Here is a 22,440-nt window from a genome sequence, read left to right as displayed (position 1 = left end):
TAAAAAACTGCTGAAATTATTAATTTCCAAATGGGAAAACTAAATTTACATAAAAGACATGCACACTATAAGAATGTACATTCTCGCTGCAAGTAGTTTTGGGTATAGGTACGCCATAAAAAAATAATAAATAATAGATACGTTTTGTAAGACTTTTTTTTATTTTAAACATGCTCAAAATAAAGCAACAGATAAGTTATTTAACGTGGCTTCTTTTCGTTGAAATATTCTGCATAATATATGAAACTTTTCTTTTGCCAAGATTCACCTAAAATATGAGATGGCACTGTTGATGGTAAAGCTTAGTTACAAAGGGAAAGCAGAGTCATGTAAATGTAAATGAAACCGTAATTTGGGGTAGTACAGGGTGATTACAAAATGACACACTACCCTATGACACGTTGTTACGGACTGTTTATTGAGCAAAGAAAAAATAATTTTAAAAATCCTTGCCCAAATGTAGAACACATAGGCCTTCAAAGTTTATTTTTTACTTCCTGAGCGTAAGCCAAGGAGGTATAGTAATACATTTTAATTTGACTGTCGTATAAACATGCTTTAATTGTCAATATTACACAAATAAACACAGGTTTGAAATGTTGAAATTGAACAATTTTAGCCCTCTGTTCTAAGGAGACAAGCTCATTTAAATCAAATAAATTTCTATGTGACATTCTTTCGATTATAAACATAATCACTCGAAGTTAAGCATGTTATTATTGCTGAGAGAACATTTTTTCTCGTTGGTTAAATATATTGTAGATTGTCCGTAGTTATGTGGACCGCGTCCTTTGAAATTTGCAACCCGTCGGCGCAAGGGCTGCGGCGGTGTTATTTACTTTGAGGAAATTATCATAAAACCAAAACCGAAAAATCACATTTTATAATTTTTCGAAGAAGCGGAATTTGTTGAACTACACTTCAAGCGCGAGAGAAAGTTCTGTCGTAATAAACTTCAACATTTTTTTTTTTCAAAAATCTGGGTGTCTAGGGAAAAAACTCAACAATGATTCGTAAACCGTATGTATAGTGTCTTGTAAATATTCAAGATGACGTCATCCTACTATTGGTGGGAATGATTTGATTACCCAAATTTTGGGTAGCGTTTTATCATCTACACAATATTCCTAATACACATACTTACTGTGTTTAAATCCTAAATTTAAACAATAGTTTTTTAAAATTACAACTTCCTCTTTACGCAACCAAAAGTGAGGTCAAGAAAATTACGCGATTGCACAACGCGAAAACATCGGTATTGCAAGTACCAGCATTACGAAACTCTGACCACCGCAACAGCAGCATCGTCAGCTTTACGTAGACAGCGGCACCAGAACAATAGAAAACACCAGAAACCGAGACGCCATAAATTTGCAAATTCAATATTCCCATTAGTTTAGAAACACTCATACATTGTAAATATGTAGTTTTGTATAAATAAATTAGGTTGTTTTGAATAAATCAATACTTATTAAGCTCTATTGACTTTTACTCACTCCCCACAATTCGACCCCAGAATTGTTCATAACGTCTAATAAAAATTCGGACAGACGGCAGACAGACAGACGGACGGAAATGGGAGATCTATTTTCTCGGGGTTATGAAACGTCGAGAAAACATAAAAGTAACCAGTGGTCCAATGGACTCTATTACAATACAGTGGCGGCCAAAATAAAGTAGAAGGGATTTTTTCAAAAAAATTTGTTGTGTAAACTGGACTACATTGAATATTAACAATGACATTTAAACGTCAATACAGATTTTAAAGTTACATTAGGAAATTTTGATCGCCACTGTACTTCGTTAGCTTACGTTCAGGAAGTAAAAATGGTTTTATGAAACAAAATTAACATAGTAAATCGGAAAATTAGTTGGAAAAGTTAAAAGTGCAAAGTGCAAAATTCCATCAACAAAGATACCTGGAGGAAATTAAGTAAACCTCCAATTCAAAGAATCACGCACACGGCGGACAGTGCAGTTAAAAACAGAGTTAGCACACATTCTAACTCTGTCACATTACAACACTGCCGAGGAGCAATTTGTTTGGTATAGATTGGATTGAGTCATTCGAGTTGTGGAACTACCCGATGGATTAGATTTGCTGGACTCATATCAGATCTTATCCCACGTTTAGAGCTATGCTGTTCTTTTTTGGGGACATGCCCCAAGGCGTAGGAAAGTATTCATATGTAAATCTTATCTGATGTATCGTTCTAGAGGTAGTAGTGTAGTGGTCTTCTCGGCTCTTTTCTGAATTACTTATTTAGTTAGATAGTGTCCGAAATTTTGTCGGTGCTCTACATAAAGAATGCCTCTTAGAACTCGAACCTATAAAGAGCTGATTCACGAGGTGCGAAAGAATTACAGTCTACATATTAATAATTATTATTATTATGCAATAAGAATGGAGCAGAGGCAAAGCCTGTGATGCTCTCCTAATACAATTCGTGTGAAAAATAATAATCATATACAAGTATCTAGATAAATTACAAAATGAGATATACAAAGCAAAATTAATTACTAATGAACTTAAAAAAAAAATAATAATTAATAAATAAAAATAATAACAATTACCTTCAAACGTACAGTTAGAACAAAATTAATTACATTTAGGTTACACTGTGTCTAAACCAACTTCATGTATTGAGTCTAATCTGTTCTTAAAACTGTTAATAGAGGGAGCAGATATCACTTCTAAAGGCAATGAGTTCCAGGAATCGAAGATTCTATTTGTAAAGAAGAATTGACGTTGTTTGGTCCTGAACCTTTCTTTCGCCAGTTTTAAGGGGTGTCCACGTAGTCGGCTATCTTGATTTAAGACAAAAAGATGTTGCGTCTTCTGGTCAAAGAAACCATTTAGAGCTTTATAAGCGAAAATCAGATCTCCACGGAGGCGACGTTGATTCAACGTTGGGAGATGTAATAATTTAAGTCGTTCTTGATAGGAATAATTACGAATGGATGGTAACATTATTCTTGTCGCTCTACGCTGAACTGTTTCAATTAGTTTGTTGTCTCTTATAAGCATCGGTGACCAGATCACGGCAGCGTGTTCGAGAAGTGGACGAATATATGATTTAAACAGATAACAGAAAGACTGGAAATCGAGATTGCGAAAAGCCTTGGAGAACAGGAAAATTGATCTGTTAGCTCGTTTCACTATCTCACCGATATGTTGAGACCAGGATAGGGAAGGTGTGATGGTAATACCAAGATCAGAGTGATATTTAACAACTTTTAACTGTTGGTTGACAATGTTAAGCGTGAGTAAAGGATTGTTGGTTCCTAAGTGCATTAAGACACATTTATCCAGATTTAATGGGATTAGCCAATTTTGACACCATTTTTTCACAGAGTGCAGATCCAATTGTAAGGAGTTGTGATCAGTTAGCGGATTGGCATAAATTTTGCAATCATCAGCATAGAATATGTGATCCGATGTAATCTGGAAGCTAAGATCAGCAATATAGGACAAAAATAACGCGGGGCCTAAAACTGATCCTTGCGGAACTCCTGAGCACACGGAACGCTCAGTAGAAACACAAGAGCCAATGCGTACGGAAAAAGTTCTAGCGGTTAAAAACGCAACGATCCATTCTAATAAACGACCTCGGATTCCAATATATTCTAATTTGTAAAATAATCTATTGTGCGGGACGCGATCGAAAGCTTTAGCAAAGTCCAAGTAAACAATGTCAACAGGACTGCCTTCATCAAGAGATAAGGACCACTGATTAACACACTGAAGAAGACAGGTCACTGTGGACTTGTGAGGTAAAAATCCATGTTGGATAGAGGGTATAACGTTATTTTCGAGTAAAAAATTTAGCAAATATTTTTTAATAAAGTAATGCAGTTTAAACGGGACATAGCGAGATGATGACTCGTTAAAATAACTTATTCTTAACTAAGACTAGGAAAAGACTGCATGATTAAAAATAACGACAAATAATATTCCTAATAAATGTAAACGTAAAGCTAGGTTAAAAGAAGCGGGCAGGACTATGTATCCCCTTCGCGCCATTATGCACAAAATATAACAGAACAGAGAGTTATTGGGGGCTTCCTGAGTCGTGGCCCATGACTTAAGGGAACTCTGGGACGTCAAGAGGGAGTATCGAATAAAGTTTCTGGTGTTGGGGATGCATATCTTGAGCGTAGAAGAATGCCCGATGTTGGGTTGAGCGACTAGAAATGGTAAAAATATGGGCAATGCACTCTCCCAGTACGGCACGGAGGACCTGACCACAATCGAACGCCAGCGATAAGCGATACACACCATAAGCTTTCGGACAGTGGAAGGTCTGGGAAAATTCAACGAAGTGGTTCTTTGATCACGTGCGGACGGTGGTTAGAAGAAGCTTTTGAGGGTACTTCTGTCTGGTGGCGGAAGTTAGGTGTTGTGGCCAAACTAGACTTTAGATCGGCCAACTAAACAACTGATGAATCAGACAGATTCAACTGAATGCAGTTTCCTATTTAAAGAAGTTCTAATCCGTGGGGGGAGGGGAAGAAGAAGACGTTTCCTGCAATTCATCGCCGTTAGGTTAAGCAGGTCATCTTTTCGCACTGACCTCGGGTCATTTTGTCATTTAATTACCATTAAAGTGAACAGCAAATTTTGCCCATATTTGGCAAGAATTCTGTTTCGACTGAATTCTTGAAGATGATTCTGGAATCCGGTTTGGTTCTTGCAGCAAAAGGGGTAGGTCGCCTTACGAAAGAGCAATCTTGTGCAATAATAGGACTATTTTAAGGACTAAATTTCCGGTCCGCCGCAGGGTCGGTCACGCCATTGCTCGATAAGGAATTAGATCGACTTCAGGAACTGGGTTTAATCACTCCAATATTCAGAATAGGCAGCTCCTGTTGTTGCTATCAAACGGAAAAATTGTGGAGTCCCCCACTCCCAGTAACATAAGACATATTTGCGAGAATTTTAAGTGGCCTCGAGTGTAGGTGGACAAAAGGTACTGATTGAACGAATCTTTAAGTTAATGTATGTACAATGTACTCTTAGAAGATATAAAACGACAAGGGTTAATTAGATCCCACTCCCACATTAATCAACTGAAATCCATAACCAAATGAGTGAAGAAGAGTCCATTGGGTTCCACCTTGCGGGTGGAAATTCTGCTTAACGAATCTGGGCTAAATGTTAACAGTGAGTTCATCTACACGTTTTGACCGAGACAACTACTGGGTGATCCCTTTCAACTCACGACTCCAGAATCGAACCTGATGCCCCTGCTCGGTCTATCATTCCAATAGAGAAGATCAAATGTTATGTAACGTCATAATTTGAGGGGGAGATGTTAGCACGCTATCGGAGTCTTCACCTTGGGGCGTGCTCCAGAGTTTCAAGGCCACCGTGAAATATAATAATCATGTATCGCAACTTGTATTTTGTTAAATGTTGTTCTAAGGGCACAATAAAGATACTCCTTAGTAACGGCAGAATTTGAACTCAAGTAAGTCATCTGGACAATCGCTGAATCAGTATCTTTAGTGTCAATTAAGTATCTTGTGAATCCATCTCTGAAAATTTTTAAAAGAAATAATATGTACGAGAATAAACGATTTGAAATAGGATCTAACCCGTTGTGTGTCTAATTTATAGGTAAAGGATGTTTGCACTTGGTTTATATCTACTGTTGCGTAGTACAAACTTAATCCTTTCGGGACAGGTAAACTGCTTGCCCGCTCCGCGTTGCCCCCGTATAGGCAACAATGCGAATTGCCTGAAAATTTTTGAAACATTTTTCCCTAGAATATTTTCAAAAAATATCCCTAATGAGTTTAGACCTCTTTGTTTTTTGTATTACTTATTCAATTCTTAAACAATTTAACAGTGGTATGTATTAATCTTTATCAATAATCTCGGGTTCATCTGGCACTTAAGAAAGTGACATCCCGAAATGGATCGAACCTAATGTTATGCACTTCATTGTACGTTTCTTGTAAAATCTTTACCACCGTAATCCAAATTGTTTTGACTGCCCCTTCTTTGTAGTCTTTAGTCTTCTCCATTTCATTTCTTGAGGTAAAAACCGAAACCCTTGAAAAAAGTTGCAACTTTAGTGACAGGCGTGTCGGCCTCCAATCCATAATTTTTTTCTTCACAAAAAAAACACAAAATCAAACACTTTCCACGCGTATGATTTTTATTTCTCAGTATTCACTAGGAGTCAATTTGTTCACGTTTTGGTCGATTACAGTCAATGAATCTTCCTCAACCGTTTTGAAGTCATGCTTTTAGTCATTTTTACAATATTATGAAAGATTATTTGTTGTCACAGACACTTCTCTAATTCTTCGTGTCAACAACTAATAAAAATAACATTTTAGCGCCCTTGATGGCATCTTCTTCTGGAAGTAATATCGTTCGCTACACTCATGTGGGGCATTTATAAAAAAATTCACGGCAATTGGAGATAGTCTCGGGATATTACTATTGATTATTTCCCTTACAGAATATTTTAGCCAGTTACTGGACAGGAATTTTTGAACTTTGACCAATAAAATGCGAATTATGTGAAATTTTTTTCAAAAGGGTATTTTCAAAAATTACCGCTAATGAGTTCAAAACTTTTTCAATTTTTTTTCCATTCTTAAACAAGTTACCAGTGTAGTGGTAAGCATTAATGTTTATCATTTAAATTAAATATTTTTTTAACTCCAAAACTACTTATATAATCAATTATTTTTCTGTACAGTCGCCTAAAAAACGTTGTGAAAAGTAGGTACATCAGTTTTAGTTTTCAAGGTAAATTTAAAAAAATAAGTGATCATAATTTTTAAAAATTTTAAATATACAGTGTGAGTCAACAAGTGGACGCGCTTCTATATTTTATTAACTGTTACAACTGAGTTTTATGCCGTTGTAATGACATAAAAGATAACACTTGCATGGCTTAAATCGTTATTATTATTACAATTAAACTTTACAAAAAAAGTGCAAATAATAAACAACGTCAACGCGAGTACGACCGAACGGGGGCGTGGAGGGTCCTTGGTACCGGAGGTACGGAGGGGCTGCGCTCCCCAACGCCATCTAGTGGATTCCCGCAACACTGTTAGGAATAGAAAAAAATAATTAATCGCATGGCTTTTTGAGCCGCTTAAACTAAAATTTTTACTATACAGGATCTTCTGTTTTGGGATGCAATTTACAACTTATATATTACAATAGAGCGTAAACCGTTGTTGTTAATCTATAAACTAGTGCTTCAGCGGTTTTAAAAAATAGGAATAACAAAAGATATCTAAAAGCATATAGGAAATTCCATAAAAAAATGTATGTTGCATTGCGCATAAAACTAAATCGGTAGAACTTAAAACAGGTTTAGTTTATGTTGCTCAAAGAGTCGTCTAATTTTGGTATGACTTTTTTTCTTGTCTAATAATAATATTAGTCAAGTAATGATTAGCAGAGTGTGAATTATATGCATTTTGCAAAGAATTATTTCAATAATGTTTGTAAAAATAATAAAATTTGCTCGTAGAATTATCAGTTACATTTATTATAAATAACTGCTTTTATAAAAGTTTATGTCTGCTTCAGTTGGACTGATGTATATAAAATTAAAAGTAAAATTCGAATTTATTTAATCACATTTTGCTATAAGATCATTAAAGTTATGGAGGGGATGTTTAGACAAATTTTGGTTAATGTTTTGCCATGTTTCCATTAGCTTTCGCAGGGAAATAAAAATATCATTAATCAAAAATAGGTTCACAAATTTTATACCTACCTATTTTATATGAATATAAACATATATTTATATTCATTAGCTTTACCTCATTTCAGAATCAAAAAATGGGTGATTAACTGATTACATTCCGATAACCAATAACAAACAATACTTTTGTTTGTACAAAATACGTCTTCGAAAACTGACAAGAAAAAAGTTCTATTAAGTAATTCACTAAAACTTAATGCATACCTGAATCAATACCAAATATATTAAAATGTAGTGAAATACTACCAGCAAGAAAATATTGTAGTTAATCAATAATTGTGAGGGTATCATATTTTTAGTAACTTTGTTTTAGCTTTTTTTTATAATCTTAACATTTTTTAATAACCTGCTTTATTATTGTACAACATTAATATTACGTTAACAATATTCAGAAGAATTATCAAAAAACTACAGGCCGTTTACATGAACTATTTTGAATATATTTTATCGCTTAGCAGAAAAAACTCATCTAATTTTCTTGAAATTCTGGAAATAAATTGAAATACCATTAATATTTTTACGATCTACAAACTTTTAACACATTACGAATATAAGCTGTATACTGTTTCAACGATAAATAACATTTTTGATGGAGAAAAAAACACTGGTTTAGCAATCGGCAGAGAAGAATTTTGCTAATTCTCTCAAATTTAATACTTATCTGTAATAAATCAACACCAATCTTCATCTCCATCAGAAATTTATGACGGGGTAATTATTAAATAAATGTGTATTGTTTAGTATGCACCTGAGGCGATAGATATTGATTGCAAGTACGAGTAGTTTTGCAGATTTTTTTTTGAGTTACAAGATACACGATTCCAACATTTTTAATTTAATTTCTCATAAAACTATCATAAACTATCAAAGTTTATTAAATACCAGTAGCCAATAAATTTTCAAACGCGGAGTTTACTTTCAAAATCAAATACTAGTTCATTAAATGTGGAGTTGTAATTTAGAAAATTAAGTAAAATGGATAGGTTTATAAACGAAAAGATTGGAATACAATCATAAGTTGTACATAAAAACAACAGCAATCCTTTACAAATATTAGAGCAATATGTGAGACACATTAACACGGAATAACATAAATGTACATTATATAAAAATGTAGTTACAACTGTTAATTAACACAATAATTCAATCGCATAAATAATAGTTTTTGTCAAATTTAAAGTACACGTGTAAACAGTTGAAAAATTCGTTTAATGTAACCTATTAGAATTTCACGTAACAATGTTTACTATTTTCAATTTATTTCCTGTCAATAAAATGTGGCAAAAACTAGATTTCAGCTATACTTAACAATATCACGAGCCTTAAATTTTGTTAAAAAATAAATTGTTGAAGTTTTAACCAATAATCATTAGTTTAAGCTGTAAACAAAACAAAATAATGTTAAAATATCATTAAAACATTAATTTGCTTCAATAGCAGTAAATATTCGCTGTGTTTTTTCCATTTTCATCTCTAACAACATCAAGTTTTGCTATAAAATTATATAGGTTATCATAAAATCCGTTACCTAATGATAATATCAAGGAATCAAAAGCACTTCTACCTTTTAATATCAAGTAATTCACAGGTTATTTGCGAAACTTTTAATACCTACATTTAAAAAATTTACTTTACTTTCAAAACTGATTTGACGAGATAGTAAATTCTATGTAAATTTTGTTACAAAATCGCCAAAACCTTGGAAACAATTTCTGGAAGTTTATTGATTTTATTCACAATCATTCAACAAACTACGGCTTTAATTCAATTTTTTTAATCGGTTAGAAAGTTCTAACTTAAGATTTGTAGGCAAAATGATTTTAAGTTATTAAATATAAAATGGAATTATATGTAGTAATACATATAGCCAAGGTAGTTAAAATAAGCAAGCACAACGCTTCCTGATTTTATGTTCTGAACCCCCTTTTGATGTTTTCTCGACGCTTCATGATCCCTAGAGTATGAAAATATTGCTCATCTGTTTCCATCTGTCTGTTGTTTGTCTGTTTGTGGTTTGTCTGTCGCCTGTGTCGATATATATTAGACCGATAATCTCCCGAACTTACTGGGCGACAACCAAAAATCATCAAGAAAAAGAATGGATGGACTTTCGGGTCTTGTTTCAGATGCATAGGTCTCATGAAGGTTTTATTCGAATTTTTCTCTCAGCGTTCATACAGTTTGTATCCCTCAAACAGCCTTATCAGGCTAACTAGCTGCTTTATTTGATTTGTCAAACCTCTATCGCTTGATGTTTCTATTTAAGTAAACGTAATTTCATAACTTGTTCTATTATGTACTTATGTGCTCGTTAACCATAGCTTACATCTGATGGAGTTTTTGGATAGCATTACCATTGATTTCGTCTTTTTCTAGGACATACGATTTTCAAGTTTTTATGTTAAATTTGTGAAGTAGGCGTTTTAAATTGTTATCTTTTCTGCTATCAAGACAGCATCATCAGTATAGCATAATATTCTCAACGAGCTGTTACCTATTCTATCATTTAATGTTTCAATTATATGGTCCATTATCATATTGAAGAGACATGGACTAAGGCTATCACTCTGTCTAATGCGACCGATATGTCTATTTCCTTTGTTAGTCCGTGTTTTTTTTTATTCTTGTTTTGTTTTGACTGTTCAGTTCTCTAACTAATATCAATAATTTTTTCTGACGTTTTTCCTCATGAGGTGAATGATGTCTGTCAATCGAATTCTGTCGAGCTTGCTGAACGTCGACGAATCACAGAAACATTGGCTTGTGAAAGTCAATAAATTTTTTATTAACTGCCGAATAATGAAGCTAAAGTCATTTGTAGATCTATACCATTTACTCTATTTTCCTAAAATTTAGAAAATATAGTACTGTTGTTATTAGTATTACACTACGCCTGTTAAAACTGAAGCATGTGCCCTTGTTAAACGTTAATAACGTCATCACAAAATTTTGTTAGAAACTCAACTGAAACATTCGCCGAACATGATTTTTGACTTGAATTTTAACACAGCACCTATATACCTATTCTTGAAAAATAGTTCACCTCGGAGCTTCGCCTGTCGATTTTGTCTCAAAAAAGGAACGAAATACTCCACATCGGAATGTCATATATACAAGGTGTTTGTTTTATTTGATACAACCCCTGTAAATTAAAAAACTTATAAGGGTTGTATAAAAATTCTTAAAGATAAACTTTCTTTTTACTACATTTGTATCATTTTAAAAGATCTGTGTGATGGCAACCTCACATTTTTATTATCACTTCCGGTAGAACCGGAAATGACGTTAATTTTTTTTTTATAGAACACTAGGTATTTCATAAATGTTAAGATCGATTTTTCTAAAAAATCGAAAGTAACCAATATTCTAAAATCAATATTTAAAAAGTTACTCAATGAAATAGACGAAAAATTGACACTCATGTCGTTTATTCATATAAGTTATCTTTTAAAATGATACAAATTTGCTCAAAGAACTATATGTTTATCTTTAAAAGTAAAAAAGTTACAGGGGTTGCATCAAATAAAAGAAACACGTCGTATACTATTACTCTTCACTGGTCAATATCGGAAATCTTATGTAAAACTTAAACGTTTTCTTTGGCCTTTATATTTAAGTAAATTATAAGTCATTCATACGCTGTTTTTTTCCTCAATTTTATATTTTCACTAAAATAGAGTAGTCATTTGTCAATACTAAAATACTGTAATAGGTCGCCACAAATGAATACAATTACGTTATTTCAAACAGACAAAAATGATTAATTTGTTGTCCCTTTTAGTGTAATTTATCAAATAAAAATAATTCAAAATAGCAACATAGAACATATTACATATTTCTAATAATTAAGACGACATGCGCTGGATTCTTTGGTGTATGTGTATTGGCTACTGTAATGCCAATAAATTAATTAAGAAAACAGTCAAAGAAAATTTTAATTTTATAACAACTTGCGTGGACAACATTATCAGTGAACTTGAAGACACCAAAGTGATATACACCGTCAATTGGGACTTACAAATTAAAAGTCCCACAATTAAAATTAATCTGAAGAAAGGTCATACAACTTCGTTTAATTTCGTGAGGAGTGATGTTTGCATAATCAACTTGAATAATGACGACTTAAACCTGCTTTTAGCAACTTTATTTAAAGACCCTAATATCAACCCAAGAGGAGTGTTTCTGATTATAACAAATACTGTTGATTCATCTTTATTTCTTGCCGCAGCTAAATACCACTTAGCTAAATTAATTGTAATAGCGGTGGAAACCAGTTTTGAACAAACGATTTATAGTTATACACCTTACTCACGAGAAAGTGTAAATAATCCTCAGACGGATTTTTTTCGCATAAATATGTGTCTTAATGGGATTTTAGAAGAGCATTTAATATTGACACATATGTACAATTTGCCTCAAAAATGGTGTAATACCACCATCAACATTTTAAATAATATAAGTCCTCCATATGTTAATTGTCCTGAATGCGAAACAGATCGAGGCATTGAAGTGGAAATTTTCGAGATAATCGCGCAAAAATTAAAATTCAAGTTAAATTATACAAGAAAACCAAGTGACAAATTTCTCCTTTGGGGTGATAAAACAAACGGTTCATACTCATTTCTAATGGGAGATCTTCAAAACCGGAAAGGTGATATGGCTATAGGTTCTTTTCACACGAAAACAGAGGAACACCTAGATTTTGAGATGACATTCACTTACATGGAAGATGGTGTTTTTTGGCTAGTTCCTAAAGCAAAAATGTTGCCATTTTGGAAAAGATTTACTTTAATTTTTGGTAAAGAAGTTTATTTATTTATGTTGTCCTCTATTTGCTTAAGCATGACGGTGTGCTATCTCTTGTATAAAGAAACATTTTCTTCGTCGTTTTTAATTCTTTACCAAATTATATTCGAATGTAGCTTGAACAAAGCTCCAAATTTTAAAATAATTTTTATTACTTGGGTAATGGGTTCATTAATCATTTCGACTGTTTTTAAAAGCAAACTTATGGTTGTAATTTCCAGAAACAGCCATGAACATCAGATCAATAGTCTGAACGACATAGTCAAATCGGATTTGGTTATTAATATTGATCCTTTTATAGCTTCATTTTATGAACATTACACAAATTTTGCCGAAAAATATGTGGTTGAAAATTATGAACCATGTACAGAACATTACAAATGTGTCAAAAGAACTGCACATAAACAAGATTCTGCAACAGTGAGTTTCAAAAGGTCTTTTGAGTCCAATGAGACATTTTTTGACTCTAAAGGGGAAACAATTTTGCACCTTTTTAAAACTCCTGTATTTCCAGTGCAAATACATTTATTTTTTGTAAAAGGTTATCCCATTCTGCCACAAATTAATAAAATATTATATACCATAAAGTCTAGTGGACTCATCGAACAGCAGTACGAGAAAGTCACACATAAGATGCAAGCCCTTTTAAATAAAAGGAAAAAAACTTTTTCTGTCGAAGTTCTTAACTTAACACAAATGAGGATATCCTTCATGTTATGGTGCTTTGGAATTCTTATATCTATTTTAATATTTATTTTTGAATACCTTAAAAATGTTCAGTTTAAACCTGTAAAGAAATAGTTATAATAAACAAAAATATAGAATGAACTCATTTTTACATTAACGAAACAGTAGATGTTGCTTCCTTCCTGCAGGAGAAAAGTTGTATTTTCTTACTTAGGCAGGTAATGACTACACATTTTATATTTCAATCTTCTTTGTGCCTTGGGGATCAGAGAGCATCTGCAACATACCTTCATTTATTTTTTTGCAATATCGTTCTCTGATTTTTCATTTACTTAATCTGCATGCTATATTTATTCTTCTACTTTACCGCTGTTCACTTTTTACTTCCTGGGCGTAACAATCGGTGTTAATATTTGAAAAATCTCTCTAATGGGAATTTGTATTTAACCTTAACTTTTGAAGTTGAAATACTAAATAATATAATGAAAGTAACGTCTACCAAACTTAATAATACCCTAAAAATAATAAAGTTTTACAATGAGAATCTTTGTGGCAATTTTTTTGTTGCTCGGTGGTATTTACGGTTGAAAACAAAAGTAAGACCAAAGTTATACGGCCCTTTCAGCAGCAGAAACTCAAATTATTTTCAATTATACAGAGTGTTCTATTTTTAAGAAACAACATGCACCGTAGTTTAAAAAAAAAACCCTATAAACATATTTTTACATATTCTGACACTCCTCTTCTTGAGCTTTGTATTAATTTATATACAAAGTTTGTATTTTTGAAATTATGTTGCGATGTGGCTAAGTTATTCCAATTTCCAAGATTCACAAAAAAAGGTTGTGTTTATCATATGTGTTACAAAATTTCATGGATAAATAAATGAAGATGTTTCTAAGAAAGTAGTGTTTGTTGTTCAAATATTTATATCTCAGTTTTTTTAAATAAAAGATCCGGTATTTTACTATTGTTATTTTTTTTACTCTGTTTTTTTTTATTCTTTTTTTTTGGTTGTAAGTATTTTCTATTGTTAAAATTGATAATTTCTGTGATTTTTCAGTGACTAAAAAGAACATTTAGATCATTAAAGAAGTAAATTGAAAAAAGTATGTTTGCATGTGTTCATATTACTGCAGCCACGTCTATCATATCGATAATGTAACGTGGCAAAAAAAAAGATTTTACAGATTTAGAATTAACACGTTCAACTTTTTTGGTTGTAAACTAACAAAATCGATGTGAGTTGAAGGACCAACGCACCCAAAGGAATATTTTATCTCAGTGTAATCTTCTTTAGACATTTATTCGAAATTATGTATATGCAAACGTTACTCAACTTTTGTTTTGTTGTTGTACGGCATATTATTTTGTTTAATGTGGGTTATGAAGTTGAGCAAATTTGCGTAATCATAACAGAGAATTGTAAACTAGGGAATGAAAATGAATGTGTGATAACTGTTTTTGGGCTACATGTTGTGTTTCCTTCGTCAACTCCCACATCTTAGGCAATGTGTGACAAATTTTAGCAAGCGCAACTTATTGCTGGTTACTTTGTCCTTTATACTTTTTTGTTGATTTGTGTGTGAATGAGTTAGCCTGTTGCGCGATGGTTGCAGAGGAATTTAGTATTATCAATCAATCATCGATGACGGCTATACGGTGTTTTTTAACTTCCTTGTACACTGTGAGGTGAATTGAAACTGACAATACACGTGGGGCTGCCGAGAATCGCGGATGTATAAACGTCGAATACTCACATCTTTCAGGTTTGTTGCCGATCTAGATCTGCTATCGACTTTTTGAATTAAATCATGTCATTATTGCCACCGCAACTGACATTTATATAACGACATTTGTTTTATTTAATAACTGAATACAGTGTTTCAAGTTGATGATTGTTTTGTCTCCAAATAATTTTCTTATATTTTCTAATACGGAAAAAAATGTAAGTTATAGTCGTATATTTCAATGATTCTTCCGTTTATGTTTTTTGTAATTTCTTTAAATTTAGTTCTCAATTTTTGTCATTGAATATTACAACAAAGGTCTTACGTACTGATACTAATCACTTAACTAATTTGTCGATACGAGTTTTGCATGGCTTCTTCCCATCATTATTTCACCACAAACAAATTCTGTTATATTAATGTTACAGTAGGATGTAGGTCACTCTTTTTTTAGAAAATTAAACCATATTTTTAATTTTATCAGTTTTGGTTCCTGATATTCTATCTGGATTTTCGTCCTTAATATGAAAGGGCTCCAGGCAATATTGTAAGTTATTTTAACGATCATTATGACATCATTTCGGGTTGGAAGGTAGAAACAGACAAGGTCCTCGACGGGTTCGAATTTTACCGTTGCCTTCGGTATTGATTCTGTAGCTGTTCAACTCTTTATTATTAAGACCACTCTGCAATCTAAACAGTTTACAAAGATGGTTGGAAGTAATTCTGATAGTATGTATATTTAATCATTTTTTTCCGGATAATTTTAAAGTGTTATCCAACAATTCCTATTTTTAGAAGAACGACACAATAAAGAAAAAAACCGATAACAACCAGATAACGCACAATGCTTTGAAAAAGAAATACAGTTCCTACACTGATAGTGCAAAAGATTCAGAAGGTTAAAAACACGTTCGGATCACTCTGACAATTTTCTTTCCTATTTTCTAAGGTTTTTCAAGGTTAATTAAATCAAAGTTTTTGGATAATTTGTTTATAGTTTCTAATTTTGAGACTCACATGCAGCATAAACCAACCACTTAATAATTTTAATATCTCCGGTCTCTTTTTGCATCACTGTATCCAGAAATTATCTCCTCTGTTTTATCATCTTCTCATAACCTTTGAGCCTTCTTACCCAGTCAATTTGGGACCACGACGGACCTCATTAGTAAGAAGAATTGTATTCCTACAAATCTTTATTAATTAAACTGATAAAAACATTTATCGAAGGTTATTTTGACAGTGCTTTCCTGGCTCCTGAATTAAAATAAAATACATCCATCTTTTTCGAAAAATTATAAAAAATAATTTTTCAATTTTTTTAAGAGAATCCCTATAAATTAAAATAAAGATATGTATGTAATGTTAAAAGATGAAATATAAAGACGCATGCAACGCGTTTGTTTCAAATGAGTATTTCCTTAACAACATTTTGTAATGACGTCAAACCCTCATCCGGGAAAGGGGGGTCCAAAGGACTCTAGTGCTAATTTATGCTTTAATATTTTTCGCAAATTTTATTCAAATTTAACGTGTTTTTACTACTTTCTAGGATTAGATCCTCTCATTATACCTCCTGAGGCATTTCTCTAACTTCTTATCGGTCTAAATTTTAGTACTCGATGAAAATGATACCTATTTCCATAACCATAAAAATGTTGTAACCTCCGCTGTACTTGTGGTTCAGTGTAATGGATTGTACAAGAAATCTTACCATGTTGAATGTGTCAACAGTGGGGATAGTATATCACTTAACAGAACCACTTGGAAATAATCTTTTTAAAAATGATCTGAAGGTCATAGTTATTGATCAGATAAAATTGATCATCAAGCGTGTAGGAATGATTGAAGATGAAGTAAAAATATGGAAGACCAAATAACTAAGCTTAAGAAATTTAATCCTTTACGTATCATCGTACTGAATTAAGTAACAAGAAGTTATTGATCAGCATTAATGTTGATGCAACGTTCTGCTTTTTAATGTTCCCAAATCCAACGCCACAACCGTAGAAGAAAAATAAATTAAAATTTTACAGCAGGAGAAGCTATTTGGCCCCTTTAGGCACATGTCCTGTGCCGAAAAGAATTATTAGTCGTATTGAAGAAAAGAAACCAAATTTACATCGTCGTCTTAAAATACGGCATGAAAACGGAAAATGAAGCCAAGGAAGTACTTAGATCAAATAAAAATTATTCATATCGTTTATTCTACTTTCGTTTAGATCTTACTTAAAAATCTTTACTCCAAAGATTCTTACTCCGAAGTCAAGCGAACATAAAAAATTTATCATAAACGAATAAAAAACTAGGATCATCAATACCGAAATAAATTTGTTATTAGTTATTAAAATAGAAACTATATAGCTTACATTATTCATAGTAATTAATGATCCTCTTTAAAAACCGGAATTCGATTTTAGAAACATGTCATTTTAGTATATTCTCTTTAAATAGGTGCATGTTTAATTCATTTTAAATTTTACACAAGAAACAAAATGTCATTTTGTAGCTTTTTTAAGCCAGATGTGGCTGGACCCAAATTTTCCTTGGGAATATATTAAAAATTTGCCAAATTATGAATAATTAATTAGATATTAAACTTCTATTCGGAGTGGAGGTGTCTATTTATAAATTCATAATCAATTTACATTATATTTGCTTCACGAAATATGTACGTGAACTGCTATGGATAGCTGTGGTTTTAATCGGTTGCATGTCACCCAAGTATATAATATTAACGACAAACTGGACTCTATGTGTAGAGCTAGTTCATTCCTATTTGACAAGCATTCTCCTTTATGTTCATAAAATCAGTATTTAAACCGAAGATGCGATTCGATGGTGTTTCATCATTTTTCATTTATACAGGCTGGTCCATGAGTAATAAAGAGCCTGAATAAATTTGAAACGCAACCCAAAATACATTTTCACCACTATCTTGGATATTATTATAATTACAATTGGAGCATTAAACATAGTACGCCTTAACACTTGTCAAAAGCTTTGACAAAAACTTCAAATTGAAAGATAAAAACACGTTTTATTTTTTACCAATGCAATAAATGTTCGAAGTGTTAACACATGTTTCTCTCACATGCGTAAATTCGCCATACACTCTCGCGAACTTTTAAACAACAAGAAAGTCTTATCGGAGATTTTATGATGGAAACATTAATCAACAAAATATTTACGTAAAAAAAGAAGCAAAGATTTATAAAACAAAAAAACATCTGATGTGAAGTAAAACTTGCGCAGGCAAAAATATTAAGTACGTGAGGAATAGGAACTAGGAACTGCAGAGCATGAAAATTTACGTTTAATTTAAATTATACAGCAAAAAAAAATTACTGAGGCTAAAATCGTGAGATAGAAAAAAATTGCATGAGGTGAAAAATTGCAAAGCTAACAAAATTACAGGAGGTTAATATTTTATGTCCCTTCGAGTTACTGGTTAATTTTTATAAGTGCATTCAACTGCATTGTGGGCCATCGTTTTACATTCCTCCAAACAAACACAAAAAAAAACATAGCAGGCAATCTGGAGGTTCAAAATGGCGTTGGACGAATGCGCCATTAAAAAAAAGTGTCAAAAATATGTCTCCCAGAAATGTCATCAATCCTGTGGCGCTGTGCAAATAATGGTCTAAATCAAAGGAATAAAATTCACGTCTCCCATGACCGACAATGTTGTAATTTATTCAACGAAATTGTACAGTTCAAACATATGTGCTCGGTTTGAAAATACTCTTTCAACATGGCCGCTGCCAAAACAAAGAATTTACCTGGTGTTAAATAATGCCACACTTTATCGACGATTCAAACAAAGAATTTACATTATGTTAAATTATGTCGCACTTTATCAACGATTTAAACAAATAATTTATATTATGTTAAATTATGCTACACTTTATCCAAGTGATTGATTACTTAAAACAATTAGCTTTGAGAGTTTATATCGTGGACTGTCCTCAGCTTATCCCAAACACCCACATGATGCATCTCGGTGACGTAGTTTTCAACGTTGGGAGAAAAATGTGTCGGTGATGTGATGGTGATAACTAGAGCTAGGCGGTCGAAATTTAAACGCTTCGAATCGACCCCTACTACGGCAGACCAGTGGCTCGCAGCGGATGTTACGTATCGCGAAGAAATTTACGCGAAAAATAATGTTCACTGAAAGTCAGTTGATGATTTTAAAATCCATACCCACGAAATAATAAGAATAATAATTTTAATAACGTTCAAGTGTCGGTCTCGTTGACAATAAAACGATTGGTGTGAATTATGAAAAATAATACACAACTGGGAAGCGAGAAGCGAGGAAGGCAAGACTGCAGCGGCTTGCACTGCTGGCCTGATGGGACGGATAGTGGGGATAAATAAATTTCGACCGCACAGCTCTAGTGATAACGATGATTATAACTGCATAAGGGGAAACATTTTTAATCCTCCCGTACTTCAGTCCACGATATTATGAAATTTACCGCATTTTCACGGTCTTTTTGCCAGAATGAGACAACGTTAGGTTAATTTAACTGCACTAAATGAACTATAAGCAATCTTCCGAACACTTAAGTATAAACATACAGAAACCTTATTTATAATTTGATAAACAAAGGACGAGTCCTGACTAAATGAATCTCATAAGATCTCCTAGCAAGTACGTTATTTGAACAAATCTCATGACTGTTGAATTGTGTTCGAATCAGTTAACGATTAAACTCCTAACATGAACTGTGAATTTACAAACAATAAAAGAAATTTACATCACTGTTAGCGTCGGTCGAAAATTCGCATATTTCCGCTTGGAAAAACCGCAACAATTAGCTACACGTGTTGGGGAAACTGTGGTGTCGTCATCGTTATGATTAACTGTCTTTAAACAAAGGCTCCCCCTTTTTATTAACTACCAAATCCACTAAACTTAACCTAGCTTCCTTACCGTATGCTTTCAAACACACACACCGAACAATAGTGACGCGCCAGCTCTACCAAACAAATTAACTCCAACTAACCCTCTCACTATATACTCCCCAGAAATTCCCTAGGAGAGCTATCAACTATCAGAAAAGAACTAAACGTGCACATGGTTGCCTATGTTCAACGATTTTTTGATTGAATTTTTTTTTCAGATTCAAATTATTCACATGCGATTTAGCGCCATGGTTTTTTTTCAGCGCGAAATTTTAATTCAAATCTGGTCACCACAATATTAATAATTTTTATTTTTATTACTTACTTTTATAAATGAATATTCTCCATCATCCGCTTGCTCTAAAAATGTTGTTATTTCTTCTCGTGACAGGACCTTCGTTTTTTACTTCCCGAGCGTAAGCAAAGGAAGTATTGTAATCGAGTCCGTCGGCCGACTCTCTACTTTTACATTTTCTCGATCTTTCATGACCCCTAGAAGACGAAGAAATAGGTCTCCCGTTTCCGTCTGTCTGTCCGTCTGTCCGTCTGTCTGCCGTCCCGGATTTTTATTAGACAGATAATCTCCGAAAGTACTGGGACGATTGATTCAAATTTTGTATTTATATTAGGTATATCATGTAGATGCTAAAACGCTAACCAAAATTTGTCTAATCATCCCTACCACTAATATGATGACGTAACTTCAAAATTGTACATAGTAGTTGGGTTTTAAATTGCATCAAATAGCATGGTCTTACACATGTAGTTTATGACTCCGAATTGAGATTTTACTCGAAACGTCCAGATTTTTGGAAAAAAAATCAAAATTATAAAACAACATTTTGTCATTTAATTTGGAATCTACAAAACCGAATGCTTTGAAATCTTGCAGATAGTTTACAGTTATGATAAGCATGATAAAATTTTAATCATAATCTATTTAGTTATCCCCCCCAAAAAATTGATGACGTCACCCCAAAATTTTCCTGAATAAATCCTATCTAAAATGTACAAAATATGATGAGTCTCTTCTTGTGATTTATCATTCCATTCATACTTTTTGGGTATGCATATACAGGATGACCCAAAAAAATTAATGAATGCGTGAATTTATTTTATTGATTTAATCAGGAAGTACAGAACCGAATGTTTTGAGATTTTGCAAATATTTTAAGGTTATAAAGAGCATAATAAATTTTTAGTCAAAATATATTTGCTTATCCCCTACAAAAAATTGATGACGTCATCTCAAAAGTCTGTCGAATAATCCTATCTAAAATGTACAAAATATGATGAGTCTATTCTTGTAATTTATCATTCCATTCATATTTTTTCTATTTGGATATACAGGGTGACTCAAAAAATTTAATGAATGCGCAAATTTATTTTATTGATTTAATCAAGAACTACAAAACCGAATGCTTTGAAATCTAATGCGAAAAAAAACATAATAGGCATGCAGTCGTCACGTTTCCGACAGCGAGGGAAGTACCGTCTAAACTCTTTAGACCAACTTTTGACAACGACAACCGACATTTCATTTCTTTAAATAAGGAATGACAGAACCACACTTTTCAATATCCATATTTTGTTTGACCTTCAGAGTTGGTTTTAACATTGCCATAAGGAAGCTGGCGACTGTAAACGTGTTATTAATTAGCTTTTCAAAGACGTTCTAGGCATTTTAGTACTAACAATTACTCTCATATTAAGAAAGGCTAAAATGAAATCTTCGACTACTTCTGCGATGCGTTTTTTATTCTTCCACTCTTGGAATGAAACATACACTTTTTCGTATGCTTTTTGAGATTTCACAGGTAATAAGTTACCCCGCAATTCTTCTCCTTTTTTTATAATTTCATGTGGAATGTTTTCGCACATTTTAATGATGAAATTTGTTTTTTTTTCAAAATTTGCTATTGAGTATAAATATTAACTTAAAATGTTTTATTATTAGTCTGATATAAATTTGTAATGTTATTATAATTAATTGATTATTATTAATGTTATTATGACTATTTTTGTGAGAAAAAAACAAGTGTTACGCAGTTTTTAATAACTTGTAGAAATTAGATAGGTACTGAAATGTGAAACGTATTGCGTTAAGTCTAAGTGGAGGTAATTATTTCTTCGTTTCATTTTACGTACTTATCTCTGAAAAGTTAAGTCTATTGAAATCTTACATAGTTTAATACGTTGTTAGCACGTAGTTTATTCCAAAAAACATACTGAGGAACAATTACGTTGTGTATTTTAATGTGCTGCTATTTCTTATTTTTAATATTTTAAGTGGGCTTGTTTATAAGTAAACGTTAGTGTCATACACATTTTGTAATACTTTTATATTTTACATGAAAGTTGTATTATCATCCAAGTAATACAACTGTTTGATAAATTATTCATTGTAATGGTACATTACCAAATTTTATTGTGCAAAGTAGTCTAATACTGTTTGTCGGTTTGAGTAAATGTATCACAAATACATTAAGTCCAATAGCAACTAGATTTTTGTAAAATGGTTTTTTAATAACTCTAATTATAACTTTCGGAAAATGTTG

This window comes from Zophobas morio, unplaced genomic scaffold, assembly GCF_036711695.1.
Source record: "Zophobas morio isolate AGI-343-1 ecotype UQ-CSIRO unplaced genomic scaffold, CSIRO_AGI_Zmor_V1 ptg000006l, whole genome shotgun sequence".
Classification (NCBI taxonomy): Eukaryota; Metazoa; Arthropoda; class Insecta; order Coleoptera; family Tenebrionidae; genus Zophobas; species Zophobas morio.
Note: the sequence above shows the minus strand (reverse complement) of the source record.